General features: G+C 33.4%; 1 protein-coding gene across 2 annotated transcripts in view; it reads right to left on the bottom strand.

Annotated features, from left to right (window-relative positions):
- Positions 1–6,880, bottom strand: part of LOC118183040 (major facilitator superfamily domain-containing protein 12-like) — a 48,829-nt gene extending 41,949 nt beyond the window's left edge. The window contains exon 1 of one of the 2 annotated variants that reach the window (XM_035352449.2): positions 6,726–6,880. The gene's annotated coding sequence lies outside the window, so the exon portion shown is untranslated. Of the gene's footprint in view, positions 1–2,936; positions 3,152–6,725 lie in introns of those variants that run through there. The other variant, XM_035352456.2, reaches the window with a different exon arrangement.
- Positions 6,881–20,222: the final 13,342 nt, after the last annotated feature.

Genomic DNA, 20,222 nt, shown 5'->3' with positions numbered 1-20,222 from the left:
CATATTTTAAAGAAATAACGTTCTGAAACAACATGTTTCATCTACACAATCAATCGACGCTCTCACCAGAGCATTACGCCATCAAACCTGGCACACATCCAAAAGTTCAAATTGAAGAATTACAGAAGCGTTGTTGTCACACAAGAAAAGACATATAGTTACAACTTCACACAATAATAAAACAAAAACACACTTTTGAAAAATAGACAATAATAATAAAAATAGTAATAATAAAATTCTTAACAATATTTTCTCGATTATGCAACATCTGGCAGTAATTCTACGTGTTCTAGTGAAAAGTACTCTTTCATAAACTGAATATACTGGTTGTAAATTTCTTTCATAGATAACAGTCTCTTCTCCAAGTATTGAAATCTTCTGTACGCCATTTCACGGGAGTCACCTAGAATATCTCTATTATGTTTGAATGGTAATGCAACTGAATAACGACCTGATGTGTCTCTAAAATGCGAGTTTTTAAAATGTTCTTCACAAAGTTTTTCTTCATTTGTTAAAGGTTGTACATTTGGAAACTTTTCTAACTCCCAGAAAGAATTTACTAACTCATCTGTGTTTGTATTCAAATGATTTACATATACTGGCTCAAAATTTGTAGATTCAAAATTTGTAGTACCCGAAATTATCCATCCCAACCTCGAATCTAGAGCAAATGGTAGATCAGGACCACGTTTGACAATTTCTCCCGTCATTAAATGCAGAAATACATTTACTCCAAATAAAATGTCAACTGGTTGTGACTTGTAAAATAATGGATCAGCTAATTGTAAATCACTGAAGTTAACGAAGATGATTGATGGCAAAGATACATAGGGAATGTTATCTGTCACCTTGTCCAGTACAAACGTTGATGTTGATACACGAATATCACTTTTAAAATGAGAAGTGAATACTAAATCGACTTCCCCATTACTTATAGTATTAAATTCTCCTAGACATGATACAGAAATGGAATTATCTTTCACTCGTAATCCTAATTTCTTCACACAATCCCTTGAAATAAATGATCTCTGAGATCCAGTGTCACATAAACATCTACACTTCACAAATTGTTACTTAGAATTTTGAACTTTTATTAAAGTAGTACACAATAAAATGTGACTGTTTTGATTACCTTTTGCATTCGAATCATAATGAGAGGCACAAACTGTGGCTGAAACGTCCTTAGGACTCGTTAATTCATCTCTTTTAATGATAGATTGCGTAGGCGGAGATATACTGTTTAACTGAGTTTTATTCTTTGAATTATTTACAATGTGCAAAATACTGTGATGCTTCTTAAAGCAATGTTGACATATATTTAAACTCTTGCATTTTTTGAGCAAGTGCATATTAGATAAACAATTAAAACAGTAACGATTAGATTTTACAAAATCTATCCTTTGCTGAACCGATAAATTTAGAAATTTCGAACATTTGGCTAAACTATGATCTTCTTTACAATAACCACAACCCAAAGTAGCAACCAGAACATTATTCTTATTTTGAAACACAGATTTACGTACCTTATTACTTGTTGATTTGCTATTTCGAAGTGTTCTTGCATAGTTTTTTAGGAATTCAATTAGAGTCGTAAGTTTTGGAATTTCATTAGATTTTAACTGACGTTCCCACCATAATTTTGTAGCAGGGTCTAATTTTTGCAAAATTAAATAAGTCATTAAAGTGTCACCAAAATTATCAATGGTTTGATTCAATACTTCTAAAGAACGAATTACTTCATTAATATTGTCAACTAAATTTAAAATAGCAAATGCTGATTCATTTTGAATAGTTGGTAAACTTAAAAAAACGTTTAATATATGCAAAAATGTGTTCTCTCTTATTTGAATATCTTTCGTCTAACAGATTCCATGCTATTTCAAAATTACAATCCGAAATTTGAATGGTTTGAATAATGCGATATGCTTCACCTTTCAACGAAGCCTTCAAATACTGCAATTTTTGAGCTTTAGATAAATTTGTATTATTTCTTACACAAGCTCTGAAAAGATCTTTAAAAGCTATCCATTCTGTAATATTACCACCAAAAGTCGGTAATGTTAACTTGGGTAATTTAATATTGTCAAGAACCTGCTCTGAAATTACACTATTAGAATTATTTTTATTATTTTGATTTTTAAATATTTTTTCACCTTTAAATTTCCACAAATAAATTTTATCTGTGTACTCCTGAACATTACCTATTTCGTTTTCTAATTCTTTAGTATCTGTAATTAAACTTTCGATTTCAGAATCAAGCTTCCTTAACTCAGTTTCTTTTTGTGTCAATAATTCAACACATTCCTCTAGTTCTATTAAATTAATTTCATCTGCAGTTAAAATAGTTTCAATTTTCTTTACATAATTAGTAACACTCCTGCGTAAGACCGCTCTTTTTGTTTTAAAAGTTATAAGTTCACTCATAATTGAGCAATTCAAAAACGGAAATTGTTCTTAAATCACTTAACACTATTATTAAAATGAAATCGAATTCTATGTTGTATTACAACTTTGTTCTTATAATTTAACAACAAATTAAACGAATTTTTGTTCAAAATCCACTTACCTCACAAAGTGGATAATTTTCACCAACCATATGCATATTTGCGTTGTTAGAATACACTTAGAACAGTCACTATCTTCACTAGCTCTCCGGCTAGACTTTTGTCCAATAATAAATGGTCTTAAACTTAATATGATTCACAAACAATAATCAATCAACAAATGGACTGTATTCCTACACTTTTATTAAATTACACTTGTCAGAGATGCGAAATAATTGATACAAAATAAGCGAGCCATTCTACATGGCTGTCACAAACACAATTCTATCAATCAATAAACTTGTTGCCACACATAAAGTTCAAAACTAAAAGAAGAAAAACAAAAGGAATTTACGCTGTTTGCAACAATAAAATGAAGCAAACGATACTCACATAAACAGCTACCTTGGTCTGCCAGATCTGTCACGCATTGAAAACACCCGGTTATGGGTTGCTGAGAGACTGGCCTACCATCCCTCTCCAGTTAATACGGTTGACGAAGTGTGGCATACACGTAAAGCAGCATGTAATGAGTTGCTTGTTTCTGTCATCAAAGCCTAGTTCAAACTCCATGCCTGTGTTTCCATGTGTAAAAGCCGTTTCGGTTACCAGGGGTGGTAGGTGTTTCTACTGATTTCGCACTTCTGTAAAGCCCAAAACTGCATACAAATTTAATCATTTTGACTGAACATCATCGACAGTTATGTTCGCTAAGGCGACTAACTCCCTAAAGCAGCGAATATTTTTTTCATAATTAGGAAGTTTCAGTATATATGAATTCAAGTCTTTTAAATGTACTTTAACACAAGTCTCTATAAAATAATCACTGCACTATCTGTTATAGTAAAAAAATTGGAATAGTATAAAAATCTAATTATTTTGGTATTTAGCATATAAGTACATAAATGACTCATTGTATAATAGAGCTAAATTTTTATCTGAAATATATAAGAGGATTAAATTAAAATTCATTGCTTGATATACATTTCATGTTTTTTGGAATTAAAAGTTTTTCTTCTCTGACATTTAGAAGAGTTAAACAAATAAGTACTAGCTCAAAATTATATTTCTAGATGGCATAAGTATTTAATATTATGCAACTGAAATATACAGTATATCCAGAAATCCTTTAAATGTATTTCCGGCTAACAGTTCAAAATACCTGCAGGGCGAAAAATATTTCAGAAGAAATATTTTGCCATTACGTCCACAGAATTTCTAACCTTGATATTTTCCTTATCAATGGTTTTTATTATATGGTGGGCACAGTACTGGGAAGATACTGTTAGAGCCTTTTACTGGAATTCCCCAACATGCTAGTGGCCTTTTTCAGCAGTTAAAACATCTTACCTGATTCGTAGCTTACCGTCAACGGAACTAATGCAAGTAAATGTAACTTTGAAAATGGATATGGCAACTGCCACACTAAGAAAGTGGATCTGAAATGCAGGATCGAGGGAACTGTGGCATCCATCGTAAACATGACCTCGCTAAACGTAGAAAGAAAACCTCAATATATTTGGAAACTAATAAATACAAGGTTGTCCATGTAGAAATATATTAATAAGGAAAACAGTGTTTACTGAAAACGCTCGAGTTTTTAGTGTGAATAGAGATGAAGTTTTTAAAATACTTTTTACAGTAAAAACAGTTAGATATTGTGAATAAATTATGGGCATCCTATGCCTCTTTTCTAAAATAAGTATTCAATTAGTTTGAATTGCTAGATATAAGGCCTTTTAATTGATTTTAAATATGCTGTCAATATGTCGGCTTAGCTTTCATTACTTCTACATCTATGAAACGGATTACTTATATACTAAATTCATATACAAATACGATTCTTTCAAAGAACACCTCACATTCTAGTTCTAGTATCATTAAATCTCTAAAGTTTCATTTTTGAAAGTACATGGAAGAAAAATTTCTCTTCTCAAACAGCGAATAATTTCTACAGTTAGACTAAAAAAACTCTTTCTTTCTTTCTTTTTTTTTTTTTCTTTTTTTTTTTTTTTGTATTTCATTCGATGAGGAGACCAAAATTACATAATAATTTTGATAAAATTAGTACGTTAAGTATTTCCTAATATGTTTCTCCCTATTCATTGAAGGGATTTTATTAAAATGTTTAAAGCAAAAATAAATCTTTATAGTTTTATATTTGCAATTACATAATTATAGAATATAGTTCATTTAAATATTAATAATTTGTGCTATTATTTCGAAAGACTAATCTGAACATTATGTTATGAGATTTCCTTTTTATTAGTCCAAAGAGGCTTTGTCTCTGAGGGACTATTGTTTTCGTTTTGCGATTTTGCGTTGGTTCACTATAAATGTCCGTTTCACTTTTCAAACTGTTGCCACTAAATGTTAGAGTCCTGCGTTATATTTGGAGAAATTAAATAATGAAAAATATGCATAAATGTATGTCTATTTCTCGCATTGGGATAAAATAACGGTACCTAGAGGCATCTAATTTTGAATGACGTAATCCTCCTACGAATATGAGCATTTGGAAGCCCAAATTTGAAATTTGGAATTTCTTTTATTATCAATTTCCTATTTTGTAAAACTTTAACGAATTGTTGATTAACAAACTCAAGGATTTGAAAGCGAGCCATGGCAACGTTGTACAGAAAAAACATTTTTATCTCCGGCGCACGAGACTGTGTATCGGAAATTTTAAAGATATGCTCAGTTTAAAATTATTTTGCGATATTGCTCTTGAATTGAATTTTATGGTTTAAGTGCGAAGAAAATGATATTTAATAAATAAAGGTAGTACACAAAATGTAAAAAAACGCCTAATTTGTACGTAATTTAAAATCTGAAACCTTTCAGATTTTTTTATTTATTGATTTTTTTTAAATGGCGAGCTATAGCCATTTCAGTGCTTTGGCCACTACTAAAGCCAAAAGCGATGGCAATTTTTCATTATGCAGGAACCTTATAGACAGCCACCGTTGCCTCCTATGAAAGGACAGACAATTTACATTCATGCCTCCGGCGTGATCTTTCGGTATGACAGTCAGATTTACTGACCACTTTCTTTTCTGAGCGGCACACTTGCTGTAAGATTATGCAGTTGAATTCAATGAACTTCTTTTCAAAATAGGAAGAATATTCTGCTTTCTTTTATTGAAGACATTTCAAATCAATAATTCAAAAGAAAAATTAGTTAAGTTATTGAATTGAATAACTAAAGTTAAATTATAAAAACTATTTGCACTGATGCGTGCGTTTTTTATTAAATTTTATGAACCATAAACGAAGATATAAAAAGTCTTCGAGTGTCATGTATTTAAAAAAAGATTTATAATATAAGCTTCTATCGAATTATTCTAAATGCAGTTTGCTGTAAATGAGAACAAAAACAACATTTAACAACATAATTAAAACAACAATAAAAACTCTTTCTTTTCTTTTCCTTTTTCTTCCCTGATTTTACTGAAAAATTCAGCATTTTTCATAATCTTTTCGGAATTAACATTCTATTCGTATACTGACAAATTTTATCAGGTTGCAGAAGAGATTCTTTGCTAATTTAACTCCTAGTTAAATTTGAGGCTGTTATTTACGTAAATGTTTTATTCTGTTACGCAAAAATTGTATGCATCTTTTGATACAAGAGAACACACCCTCTTTCGTAATTGGCTGTTATATAACTCCGCCATAGTTACGTAACCAAATACGCCGCGCGAGTTGTCAAATGGTTATGAAATCATTTTATCGATTTAAACGAATGGAATGATTCAAACACATTTTATTAATATAATTTAATTATAATTTGTTTGCATGATACTACTTTGATGACATTGGAAATTCTTTACTCTTCATATAAATTTATTGCCAACATTTTAGAATTTGTACGATAACATGTAGTAGTCTTGAGCTGATTTCATGACTGTTACGCTAATATAACCAACTGATAAAAACAAATAAGGAAGTTAAATGCGTACAATCAGGTTTTTATTAAACATAACGGCACTAAAATTATTCAGAATAAGTCCACATACAAGTTATCAAATCAATATAAAAGAGTCCATAAATACAAGTTATGAAGGTTAGAAGTCATATTTTAAAATTTTGAGCATCGAATCAAAAATAATATGAATAGAAGTAAATTTAAACTTTGGATTAACACATGCGTAAATTATACATATGATTTTATGCACTTACCTTAAAAAGTATTGTTAATTAATTTCACACTTAAATTAACATCCTTACTTATTCATTTACGTACTGCATTAACTTGAGATCGAAAAGTGAACTGAGGAGAAAATTCAGCAAGGCCATACAAAACCAGTTTTAGGAGAAGGTTATTCCATCACGATTTTTCTTTCTTTCTTTTTTCTTTTCTTTTCTTTTCTTTTTTTTTTTTTTAATATTGTTAAATGAGCAGTTCAAATTCTACATCTCTTCTGCAACTTAATAGGACTGGCCGAATAACACGGATAAAATAAATAGATAGGAAAGGAGAACTGGGTAGGATTTTCTTACAGTTTCTCTTTTCCTGCGAGAAATACTGAAGACTATCTTGCTGTGACAAAGTGTAACTTTTTGCAACCCAGAATTTTAACTTTCTCTCATCATTTTTTTCATTTTAAAGAATTTTATATCATATCGTATTTAATTTTTTCATATTTTATTTCACATGAACGGAATTTTGTGTTGTTTCACTACGAATGTCCGTTTCACTTTTCAGTTTTTTGCCCACAAATATTATCGCCTTGTATTATATTAAAAGAAACTAAATAATAAAGAATCTACATAAACGCATGTATGTTTCTCGCATTATGAAAAAACGAATTAAATTTTTTCCAAGTGACATTAAGTATGTAATGATTTTTATGAATTTAAACCACACGCCTACGCTAATCGTCAATAATAATTCCGTTTTTGTGGTTTACAACCATGGTCACATCGTACTTGTAGATTAGACAATGGCTATTGGAAATACATAAGGAAAAACATCACTGCATTAATGATATGCCTCGGAAGCTGCTGCCTTAAAAGTATATACTATATATTATACCTATGCTGTGCAACAGAATAAAACACCATTTAAAAAAATAGTTTTGATACAATAAGCTTTTATTTAAAATGGTTATGATAATTAATGCAGTAAAAAGAGAAAAATAATTTATCATGTAGTTTAACGAGAATAATAGATTAAAAAATTCTATTTACAAAATTCATCAACGATTTTATATCGCCAATAATAAAAGCATAAGGCGTCTAAATATTGGAATCTGTTAATTAAATTGCATTGTAATACGTATAAGCCGTTACCCTTTTTTATTTTATCACTAGGAGCTACGCTGCTAGGCTTCGTCTAGCTTTTAAATGTACCGAAAAAATGCCTGAAGGGAGCATCAAACTTAAATTTAAAAAATGAGCAGAATTTTACCCTGCAGAACAACTTCATAAAAAGAAATACATATAACAAAATTACAATGAAATATGCAATATCCCTTAAGACAAATATTAATTATTCTAATAAATAAATTAACCAACTTTCCGTTGCCTTTTCTCAACAAACGTCCAGCATTAAAGAGAAACATTAAATTTAAAAACTGCACAGGATTATCGCTCTCATTTTTCTAAGTGGCAACAGTGCTGATTTTCGACAGTCAGCAACCCAGTATACCATTGAATGAAAAACTGTTGCCAAAACCACATTTCTAAAAGAATGAAACTATTCAAAATGAAGCGATAAAATCGAAAAAATAAAATAAAAAAAAATCTGATTCGAATTTTGAAAAACTCGCTTCGAGGTGCACTGGCTCTTGTCTAGATGCATCTATATACCAAATTTCGTAGCCCTGGGTCTATTGGCTTATGCGCAGCACGAACGAAAAAAGACACACAGATTCTTTCCTTAATTATATGTAGAAATGAGCCATTTCATGCTTTTATTACTCGAGATGTAAAATTATGGAAGAATTCAGTAAATAGAATTATTTAATTTACTAGTCCCATTAAACTATGTGACAAAATATTTCTCTCCTTTTAGTGCATTATTTATCACATCCATTTTAAATAAAAGCTTATTGTGTAAAATTAATATAACATAATTTGTAAAATGTTTCGCGGTTCCACCTGGAGCGTCTCTACTGAAAATCCCTAATGATAAACCCTATTAAATTTTAAAAGAGCCCTTTTGGGCGATCGTCAAAATCTGAACCCTTTCAAGTTTTTTTTCGAAGTTTTTTTTTTTTTTTTTTTTTTTTTTTTTTGTTAACATATTTTTATTCTTTAAGATACTAGAGTGGCTGCCGGAACCCCATCTTACCTGCAGAAAAATATATCTTAGAGTAATAAAGTAGATCAATATGTTATCGGACTTTAGCAAAGACAATTAAAGAAAAGTACTGTATTTTTATTAAAATATTTTAACATGAATTTAATGTAAGTTACACATTAATAGCATTAACTCGTGCTTCACGTTCACCTATCCTTGCATTTTATTTAGTAAACTGGGGTGGGTTTGCATTTTTTTATATAAACTATCGATGCCTAGCTCCACTAATGTTATTTGCAGACGCATTTCATATGACTTCAATTTGTTTCTATACTTCGTTTTTTTTCCACATAAGGTTGAGAAAGATTTTCCACTCGCTCTGAATCCCAACACATTGCTCTGAAAGACATATACTCTCTTCATTCAAATATTTATTGCTGTGTGAGAACCTATAATCTAAAAATGTTTAGAGAAAGGAAGCTACGTAACTGCACGACCTTATCTATAAAAAATTGCTAATTATGAGATTATTTTCTTCACTTTTGTCAATCTAATAAACAGAACAAGAAATAATTTTCATTATAAGAATAATGAAAATTATTTCTTGTTCTGCTTCAGTTTATTCTTAAGTATTAAGTTTCCTTCTTACTTTTTCAGCAAAAATTTATTAGTTAATAAAAATATGAAAGTAAAAATTATCTTTCTTTCCATCTCGCGCTCACAAATCATTATGGGAATATACATTTACAATTATTAAAGCCTGAAAAAAGCAGGCCTGCGATGTTATCGTCCTGCGATGATTTGTCGATACTTTATTTTTTACCGCGGTATTTTCGACGACGATGTTTTTAAACTGCGAAGTTTTTAAGCCGCTTTATTTTCGACGACGATGTTTTTAAACTGCGAAGTTTTTAAACCGCTTTATTTTCGACGACGATATTTTGTACCACGATGTTTTAGAACTGCGATGTTTTCTCCCACGATGTTTTGTAGCACGACGTTTTCGCCTTGCGTTTTTTTCTCCTCGACGTTTTCGCCCACAATGATTTTGCCACGATGTTATCGGTGGACACCCCATGAACTAATAGCAAATGATTTTTTAAGCTGTTGTTGCGTTTTCTGCACAGTTTCGTGGATTTGGAGTAATTGACGACAACATTTGATGAAGTACGAAAACACACTTTATTAGCCAGTATTACTCAGGAAAGTTCCAAAAGCACGTTCACAGTCGTCGAAAAACTACGACAAACACGCTGACACAATCAGCGACACTATCAGGCTATAACGGTCGAGACAGCTTCACTGCAAAGCACCCGAGTACAGCCCCGACTCGGTTCTGTCGTTCTCGGAACTCAACGTACTCTCGGGACTCTCCACGTTACAACTCACGATGCACTCGACGATACACTCGATAGACTTGACGATGCGCTCGCTATACTCTCGATACTCCGATGACCAACTCGACATTAGATTGACGATCAACTCGCTAGACGAGGCACTGATTGACTGATTCGACTAGACACTGCCTGATTCAATAGACTAGACTCTCACTCACTCACTAGACTGACTCACTGAGGCAGGGTTTATATAACTTTTGGGCTGCCTTCGAGAACATTCTGGTCCAAAGCGGTAAGAATTAATCTAAAAGGTTTTCCATCCGTTTATGGCATATAGCCAACATTGTCGCCAAATATAGCCAAATTGGCGATTTTTCGCCAACTATGGCAACCTTAAGCTTGCTTTGCGGGGAAGCTATCTTACCTCAGCTGGACATTTCGTAACACTATTGTTTTGTTAAAAATATATCAAAAATAACTTTCGAATTAATGGCTAGAGGCCTGGCAAAAGGTTCATGAAATAAATGGATAATTTTCGATGTGCGTTGACTGCAAATGAAAGGAACATGGTTCCATGCATATTGTCTCCCCCTGTCGTTTTAAGACCAAGTTCTGAAAATTAAAAAAATGTATTCAAGTAATTTTTCCTTCCTCAATGAGCTCAAAGAACGAGCTTTCCTAAATTTTAAAATGGATTCGTCCAAGCAGTGATTTTTTTCGTCTTACAAACAAAGACAAACCTTGCAAGCTAGCTGCGAATGTCTCGCCGATCTTCGCCCTTCTAACTGATCCCTATGACATCCTAATACTAGAGCCAACACATCACACCGAAGCAAATACGAACTGACATTCAGTTTACGATTTTGCAGAGTCAGTAGTACATTCTCTAAATATTTATGGATGACTGAGGCCTAAGAAGTAGCAGAGACAACAATAAGAACGGGTGAGATTCAAATTATAGGAAAGTAGAAACGAAGATATCTTATTAGATATTTTAATGCTACAATGCATTCTTATTGGAATGTAGGTTTCTTTTCAAGGAATAATATTGTGATAGTTACCTGCAGTTTATCCTGGCTACTTTTCATTGGTTATGTTCTTGTTCTAAACACATCTTTCACAAATTAAATTATCCGCATAATATTTCCCTCTCAATTTTCCAACGATAAAATTAGTAGAAAAAGAGGAGAAGAGGACTATGGTAGTCGAATTTTTTTAGAACTAAGCTTTGCACCTACAAGTATTAATAGTAAAATATGTAGCTCTGAGTATTGTTTTGAATGGTAAAGAAAAATATCTCTTGCTATTGCAGTTAAAATTGTTACTTATTCAATTAAGTTTAGAAAAGAATTTAAAACTTTCATTTTTATTTTTAAACGAAAGATGTTTTTAAACTTTAAATTTTAAGTGTTACATTGAAGGAGTATTCAAATTAAAAAATTAATTAATTAAATATTGCAGTAATTAAGTAAACTTAATTGTGAAGCAAAACATGAAATTTAATCCTCTGAACTGCAGGGCATAATTTCGTGCTGAAGAAATGTATTAATATTAAGTTTAAACGTTTATAGATGATTAATATAACAAAAAATCGTCCTTATATTAATGCTATTATTATATCGTCTACTATATCGTCTATTATATCGTCTACTATATCGTCTATTATATCGTCTACTTTTTACCATTAGGATATACAACAGCATAAGCGAAGCTTATATTTATAAAGGAACTTTCAAAAATGCCGCCGAGACGAAAAAGTCGTTAGTGACCCTTACTGCCGTACCGAAGAGCCCGGGTACGAATTCCCGAGAAAGTATGGATGTAAATCAATCCTCCCTTCCTAGGAGGCAATAGTGGCCCACTATTCTGGTGCTTCCGTAATAAAGTGACCACCGCTTCCGGCTTTAGTAGTGGCTAACGCCTATAATGGCTCCTGCCGTCATCAGGGAGAAAAAAATTTTGCGGGGTTAGTGGTTAGTGACCCTGACTGCCGTGCCGAAGGGCTCGGGTTCGAATATGGGCCATGCTTTGCCAGATAGATACTGTGTGAAGAGCTGCTATTTAAATTGTGGTTAATTTTTGGTTGGAAATCATACAGTCTTCTGCCTGTGGTGCTTGTCTCCCAGTAGTTTGCCACTGCTTTATTAGTTCACATTTGAGAGTAGTTTTCAGATATGAGTGGGGAAGGGGCACTCATATCTGAATGTCCCCATATATGTCCTATCTTCACACATTTCGTCTAAGAGACAGTGACCGATGTATTTGTGGCAGTACTGGTGACCCAGATCACTATCTGTTTGACTGCTCGCACACAGGGAATTCACATTTAAAAAGACCAACTGCAATCAATATGCAGGTATGGTTTAAGAACACAATTAAGAATCAATATGCGCTCAGCCGCATTCGAGATTGCACTACCTTTGCTAAAAGCATTGCTGACAGCCTGGAGCTACTTCTTTTCTTGGAAACCGTGCGTCAGCAATCCGCTCCATATATATATTATTTTACTTAATGTCTTTTTTGTTGTTGTTTTTGGTGTTTTTAATTATATTTAATAGTATGATTAATCCACAAATCATTTAATGTATTCCACAATTTGTAATGCATTTGATCATCTTTACATCTGTACCTGATTATTATAGCACATCCTTAATATAACTGTATGCCTAACATGTACCATAATAGTGAAAAGTGTTCCGCTTAGTCTCAGCAGTCCCCACCATGCACCTTCTTTCCATGTTCTGGTCCTTATTTCAATGTTCCTCGTTTCGTGGCCAATCCCCGGAGGACACAGTACTAAGTTCTTTATTTATATTTATTCATGTATTTATTTTTAATTCCATTGACGAGATCCAACAGGCTGAAAAGCAGCTAACCCAGTGGGCCAGCTGTTTCGTCGATGGCGAAAAGAAAGAAAGTCCATCCCATCATAGAAGGCAATGGTGGCCCACCTAATTATGTGCCTCCATAATAAAGTGGGCACCGCTTCTGGCCTTAGTAGTGGCCAACGCCTATAATGGCTAGTGCCGCCATTGCAGAAGAGAAATGTTGCCGCTCAGATGAGATAGTGGTTAGTGAAACTGATTGCCTTATCGAAGGGCCTGGGTTCGAATCCCGGAGAAGACATGTTTGTAAATTGTCTGTCGCTTTATAGGAGGCAATGATGGTGCCTCTGTAATAAAGTGGCAATCGCCTCTGGGATCAATAGTGGCCAACGCCTACAATCGGCTTAACGATGTTGAGTGAGGGGGGGGGACTTTAAAAAGAATTCATTATTTGTATCTATATAATGGTTTGTCATCGATTTTTACAATGAAGGAAATTTTCTCACAGTCGAATTAGTTAATGAAACCCTCATTAAAGTGCTAGATAGCATTAATTGAAAGTTTTTCTAAACTGCATATGGCCTATATCGTTAAAGAGCTATTTAGTTATGTAATATTTTGAAACAATAAGTAAAGCCAGCATTGCAGCTTGAAATGCCATTGGGCTAAACTAAAAAAGAAAGTATTTCACAAAATTATTAAAGTACTAGAAAATATTAGTCAAAAATATTCTTCAGATTTTGCTGCAATTTTTGTTAATTAAACGCACTATAACCAATGCAAATTCTAAATAGTGTTTCTTTAAGTTTTAAAGGCAAATCACAACATAAATTTCCGCATTTTTACTTTATTTGTAAAGATTCTTGAATCTCTTCTAAAATATGCATGCAATTGCTACGGGAGAGAAATAAAATGTGTTTTTAACACTGAGAAATTCGGTCAAAACTGAATGAAACCGTTTGCCTAATTTAAAAGCCAGTCACAGTTCTCTGTAGAACAAGATATGTTGATTCAAGGTCATGAGTCTTGTGACTTCATAAAAGTAAAAGCAAGAAAAGAAGCAGAGAAAGCTAGAGAAAACCTTGAAAATTTATTGATGAACAAGCTCTTCACGACATATTATCAGTAAACGGGGGGACGGATAAAAAGGAATTCCATAGGTAGGAGATCTTCGAGAATTTCATTTCGCTTCCAGATAGTTTACACAATAACTACTTCTTATTCTTTTTTTTTTTTTTTTTTTTCTTTTCGTGTACTTAAGACTGTTGTTACCTATGTGCAGCTTGTTTCAGACACGACATAATTTTAAATATACAAATCTGCGTATGCGAGTTCTACATATGAATCGTATAAGCATACGAATACTACATCCGTGTACTTACAAGATAAAATTTGGGTTTGATATCATATTTTGTAAACATGATAAAATTTCAATTTAATGAAAAAAATTACTATGTAGCACTTTTTTTTAATTATCATCAACACATTAAAAAAGGATGTAAACAATTTTATACAGAAGTTAAAGCTTTTTTCAATAAACCGGCAGCAGTTTAGATGTTTACCTAAATTTAATATTTAAACCCATGTCAATTATTACTTAGGGTTTTTATCTTAAAAAGTTGTTTTATTTGTTTAAATTTATTATTAAATCACTGCTAGAAATATACTGCACGCTATACACAAATATCTTTTGCTCAAAGTTATTTTTACCATTGTTTAAAAATCGCAATTTACTTAAAACTCTCTTTAACATGAGAAAAACCGATTAAAATATTATTTTATTAATATAAAAGGAAACATTTTTCTATTATAGTATTGGAATCAATTTATAAAATATAATAAACACTCGTTTTTTTATATAATTTTTTATATTTTTTTATAGATATGTGTGTTTCAGTATTTTAGACACACTAAAGCTTTTGAACGACAAAATACTCTTCATTGTTTCAACAATTACTAATAGTATCTGTTTACAGGCTTATTCGATAAATAATTCTAACATCTGAATGATTTTTACAGCTTTATTTATCAATTCTCAGTCATTACTGGGATCAAACATAACTTTCAATCCATTAAATAATTAATGAAATAAATATTTAGGTAGTTTCCATGCTTTTCCCCATCGCTCTATAGATTGCTTTTTTAACACTAAAAGTGTGTCTCATTCATAAATTTACAAGGTATATGCTCATTTACATGCTTGCGTTAATGACTGTGTAGAGTCATTAGGTTAACTGGAAGGAGGAAAGATGAAAAATTAACAACCGCCTTCGCCGGGAATCCAACCACGGACCCCTGGAATACCGACCCAGTGTGCAGAACCACTACACCACGAAGGCTCGCTAGGAAAGTGGGAGGAATACCTTATAACTGAAACTTAATGTTATTTTAATGAAGAAATAAAAGAGATTACTTCTTAAAATTCTTAAATGCCACAAGTTGGGGCTATATAAATTGTACTAAAACTAATTCGCGATGATATTTTGTTTTCAATTATTTTTTTATTGAACTCTTCCTTCTAATTGGGGAAGGATCAAGACGAAGTAAAAATTGATTTAATAATATAAAATTATTGGCTTTGAAGTACTTAATAATAATTGTAGTACATATTTATTTTTTCTGCATATACTACATTTGCATTTAAAATTAGTTAGAAATACAATGTTACTCGGTCAATTGTTTAAAATTCTTTTTAATATACTTGTGTTTTTGATGTTATGAAATTAAATTCTAAATTGATTCCTCGGAAATGATTCCTGCGTTTCAGTATTATGCTATTATTTCCTCCCTTCTATAAAAAGTAAATATTTCCTGTGTTTTCAGATAGAAATCAGCCATTTAGCGTATCAAAAGTATTAACTTTAAATCATTTTTGGTTGAATTACTCTCTTGTCTTTTAATTTCATCAGCAAGATATAAAATGTAAATTTTTAAGAAATATTTTATGAAATCTTAGAGTGTTAAAAATAGTACGAGTACAAATTGAAAAAATAATTTCAGTCGTTATTGTTCAGTTTCCAAAATAAATTATTACTATAGAAGAAGTATCACGTTTTGTAACATGTTTATTAAAAAATTAAGTACTACAGCATATAGAGAAATATTGACAAGTCCTTTTTACTACTTTGTACGAAGTAAAGGGAGGATTGTAATCGCGAAAAATTTCTGTTATCATATTTAAACGAAAATATCCGTTTTGCAATTTAACGATGTTTTTGAGTGACATCTATATGTAAGGACAGAATAAAGGACTCTTTTTCCCAAAAGAAATGGTAAAATGGATTTAAAATAGATTCAAAAGAGATTTTTCCCCCGTGACGTCTGTACAGACGTACGTACGTATGTATGCATCTCGCATAACTCTAAAACGAGTACTCAGAACACTGAAATTCTGTATATAGGACTGCTATAACATGTGAGTGAGTGAGTGAGTGCACCACTATGATGGCTTCCGACCACGGACATGAACCAAACGGAATTATATACCATCACGGCGGGGAAGACTCCAGAGTAACAAGGTTGAATATTATATTCTAATAACAGTTTTTACATATTGTTAACTGCAAGGCACTAAGCGTTATTCTGGTTATCTGCTTTAAGTTCTGAACATTTGAAACATTATAATATTGTTACGAATTTGGTATTTAAAAAGTTAATGTTAGTTCAATTATAAATTAAATGGTTTTATTTCTCGCGCAGTGCAGCGCGTGACGAATATTAAAAGAAAGCTAAGCCGGAAAATTGAAAATACAAGAGCGCGTGCATTAAATAAATAAATATCTCTTTTTGATTTCGAGAAAGTACTGGAAAATTCTAGCGCGTGATTTTAAAATCTTATAAAAGGAGGAAAACATCTCAGTTTGTAGTAGTTGCTTAGTTTGTTGTTGTTTAGAAAACTGCTCTTGTTGATTGTAGCGAATTCGCGGATTAGCGTTCTTTAGCTGTTTTGAATTACGTTGTATTGGACATTTGAGTAGTTAAAAGATAACTACTGTGAGATATTGTAATACTGCATGATAATTTGAGAAAATTTAAGCATTTTTGTTGTGATGATAATCAATTTTTGTTCATTTTTCATCGGACTTGTGCATTCATTTCATAACGAACCCGTACGCACGCAACAATTTTTGGTGTCAGGAGTGGGGTATTGAATGCCAATCACAAGAGCGATGGAAGAACAGTTAAAACAATTCATGGCAGTCTTTGCTACATTTAAAGAAGAGATGAAAGACTCTGTTAAAGAAGAAATTAGATCCATTAAAGAAGAAATGAAGTTGGGCCAGGAATCCGTTAAGGGAGAAATGAAATTGGGCCAAGAAGAAATGAAAGAAAAGATGGAAGCTAGTCAGAAAAAAATGGAAGAATCCGTTACAAGAGAGATGAAATCTATTAAGGAGGAAATGAAAGTAGGTCAAGAGGAATTGAAGAGAGAAATTACTTGCATAATAGAAAACAAGTTCCAAGCTATGGAAGGAAGAATGGATACAGTTGAAGACAAAGTTGGAGAAATTCAAGAAAGAGTTTCTGCGGTAGAGCAACAAATTGAAAAAAGAGTTTCTGCCGTCCAACAACAAATTGAGGAAAGGGTTTCTGCTGCTGTTGCAAAAGAAGTTGACACTTTAAAGAAGAGCATAGCGACAGAAGGAAGCAATACTGAGGGTTTTAAATTCTTCCCGATGCCTGCTCATCCATCTCTGAAGTTATCCACATATGATGGGAAGACATCCTGGCAAGTGTATAAAACACAATTTTCTATCGTTTCGGATGCGAATGGATGGGATTCCCAAACTAAGGCCTGTCATCTCGCCTCTTCTCTGAGAGCAGACGCAGCGGATATCCTGTAGACGCTTCCAGAAAACCAAAGACTTGACTTCGAAGCTCTATCCGGCGCATTGGAGCTGCGCTTTGGCGAGAAGTGTTTAAAAGACTACAGCAGGCTTCAATTAAAATCCTGTCAACAGAAGCCCACCGAATCACTCCAGGAACTCGCCACGGATGTTGAAAGGCTGTCCTACCTCGCCTTTACGGAGTGCCCGAGAGAAACGAGGGAAATCCTGTGATGATGAAGTCAGGAAAGACCAGCTGGAAGACCGCGACATTAAACCCATAATTGATCTAATGGAGTCGTCAAACAGAAAACCTACCTGGCAGGACATTTCTATCTGTAGTCCTACAACCAAACAATATTGGGCACTGTGGGATTCACTTCACATTCGAAACGGCGTCTTATACCGGAAATTCGAATCGGATGATGGGAAGACGTTCCGATGGCAGCTGATACTTCCAAGATCCCGCATTCCTGATGTCCTTAAAGAACTACATAACAGCCCTACGGGAGGTCACTTTGGAATAATGAAGACCTTACAGAGAGTTCGTGAGCGCTTTTACTGGAATAATGCAAAGGATGACGTGCAAAAGTGGTGCCGATCTTGCGATGCCTGTGCAGGTCGGAAAGGACCTAAGAGACGCAGCCGAGGCAAGCTGCAACGTTACAACGTAGGGGCGCCTTTTGAACGAATCCCCTTTGACATCCTGGGACCTCTGCCACGAACTGCTGATGGCAACAAATACATACTCGTTGTCGTTGATTACTTCATTAAGTGGCCTGAAGCTTATCCTATTCCTGATCAAGAGGCTGTCACAGTAGCTGAGGTAATGATACAGCACTGGATTTCCAGGTTCGGAGTGCCTCTTCAGTTACATTCCGATCAGGGAAGGAATTTTACCTCGGTAGTAATCAAAGAACTATGCAAACTACTCGGCATTGACAAGACGACGCCATTACATCCCCAGTCGGACGGCATGGTAGAGAGGTTCAATCGAACCATCCTTAATAACCTCTCATTAGTGGTTTCCAGAAACCAGCAGGACTGGGACAAGAAATTATCGCTGTTTTTACTGGCTTACCGCAGTGCTGTCCACGAGACTACCGGCTATTCTCCATCACAGATGCTATTCGGTCGTGACCTTCGTCTGCCTTGTGATCTATTGTTTGGCCGCCCTCCAGATGTTCCTTCATCGTCTGAGGAATATATTCAAGATCTCCAGGCCCGGTTTGAAGTGATGCAAAACTTTGGACGAGAACGAGTCAACTTAGCGACGGAGAAGATGAAGACCCGATACGACACAAGAGCTACTGAACATCAATTCCACATAGGAGACAAGGTGTGGTTGTGGAATCCGACTCGACGGAAAGGACTTTGTCCGAAATTACAGTCACCTTGGGATGGCCCGTACACAGTTCTAAACAGGCTGAATGACGTCGTGGTTCGGATTCGTAAGTCTTCGAACTCTAAACCTAAAGTCGTTCATTACGACAGGTTAGCTCATTACTATGGCCATAGTACATAATGTAAATAATTGTAAATAGTATCAGACCATGGTCCTTTTTGTTTTTAAATGTGTGATTTGATTTGTATTTTGTATTTGATTTGCATTTAGTATTTGATTTGTATTTTCAATTTGTTTTGTATTTAGTATTTGATACCATTTGATTTGTTTAAGTTAGTTATTGCATTTATTGTTCATGTTGTTTGATATTGTAATGTAATGTTTATGCCTCAGTTGCATTTATGCTACAGTTGTAAGTTTAGCTTCCTGTCCAGGGATTGTACTGCCCGGGACCTGCAGTCCTTGGGAAGGGGGCAGTGTTACGAATTTGGTATTTAAAAAGTTAATGTTAGTTCAATTATAAATTAAATGGTTTTATTTCTCGCGCAGTGCAGCGCGTGACGAATATTAAAAGAAAGCTAAGCCGGAAAATTGAAAATACAAGAGCGCGTGCATTAAATAAATAAATATCTCTTTTTGATTTCGAGAAAGTACTGGAAAATTCTAGCGCGTGATTTTAAAATCTTATGAAAGGAGGAAAACATCTCAGTTTGTAGTAGTTGCTTAGTTTGTTGTTGTTTAGAAAACTGCTCTTGTTGATTGTAGCGAATTCGCGGATTAGCGTTCTTTAGCTGTTTTGAATTACGTTGTATTGGACATTTGAGTAGTTAAAAGATAACTACTGTGAGATATTGTAATACTGCATGATAATTTGAGAAAATTTAAGCATTTTTGTTGTGATAATAATAAATTTTTGTTCATTTTTCATCGGACTTGTGCATTCATTTCATAACGAACCCGTACGCACGCAACAATATTATCCACGGTTGTTTCTGCTTAGGCAGTGTTTTGAGACTTTCTCTATTTTATCAAGGGCTATTCTGATTTTGAGTGTGTTGGTCGTCCACATTTCCCAGGCACAGTCCGCTGGTTTCTTCAA

The sequence above is a fragment of the Stegodyphus dumicola genome, chromosome 10 (assembly GCF_044657685.1).
Source record: "Stegodyphus dumicola isolate Sdum_Otavi_A_Nest chromosome 10, ASM4465768v1".
NCBI lineage: Eukaryota > Metazoa > Arthropoda > Arachnida > Araneae > Eresidae > Stegodyphus > Stegodyphus dumicola.
This window is presented reverse-complemented; position numbering and strand designations above follow the sequence as displayed.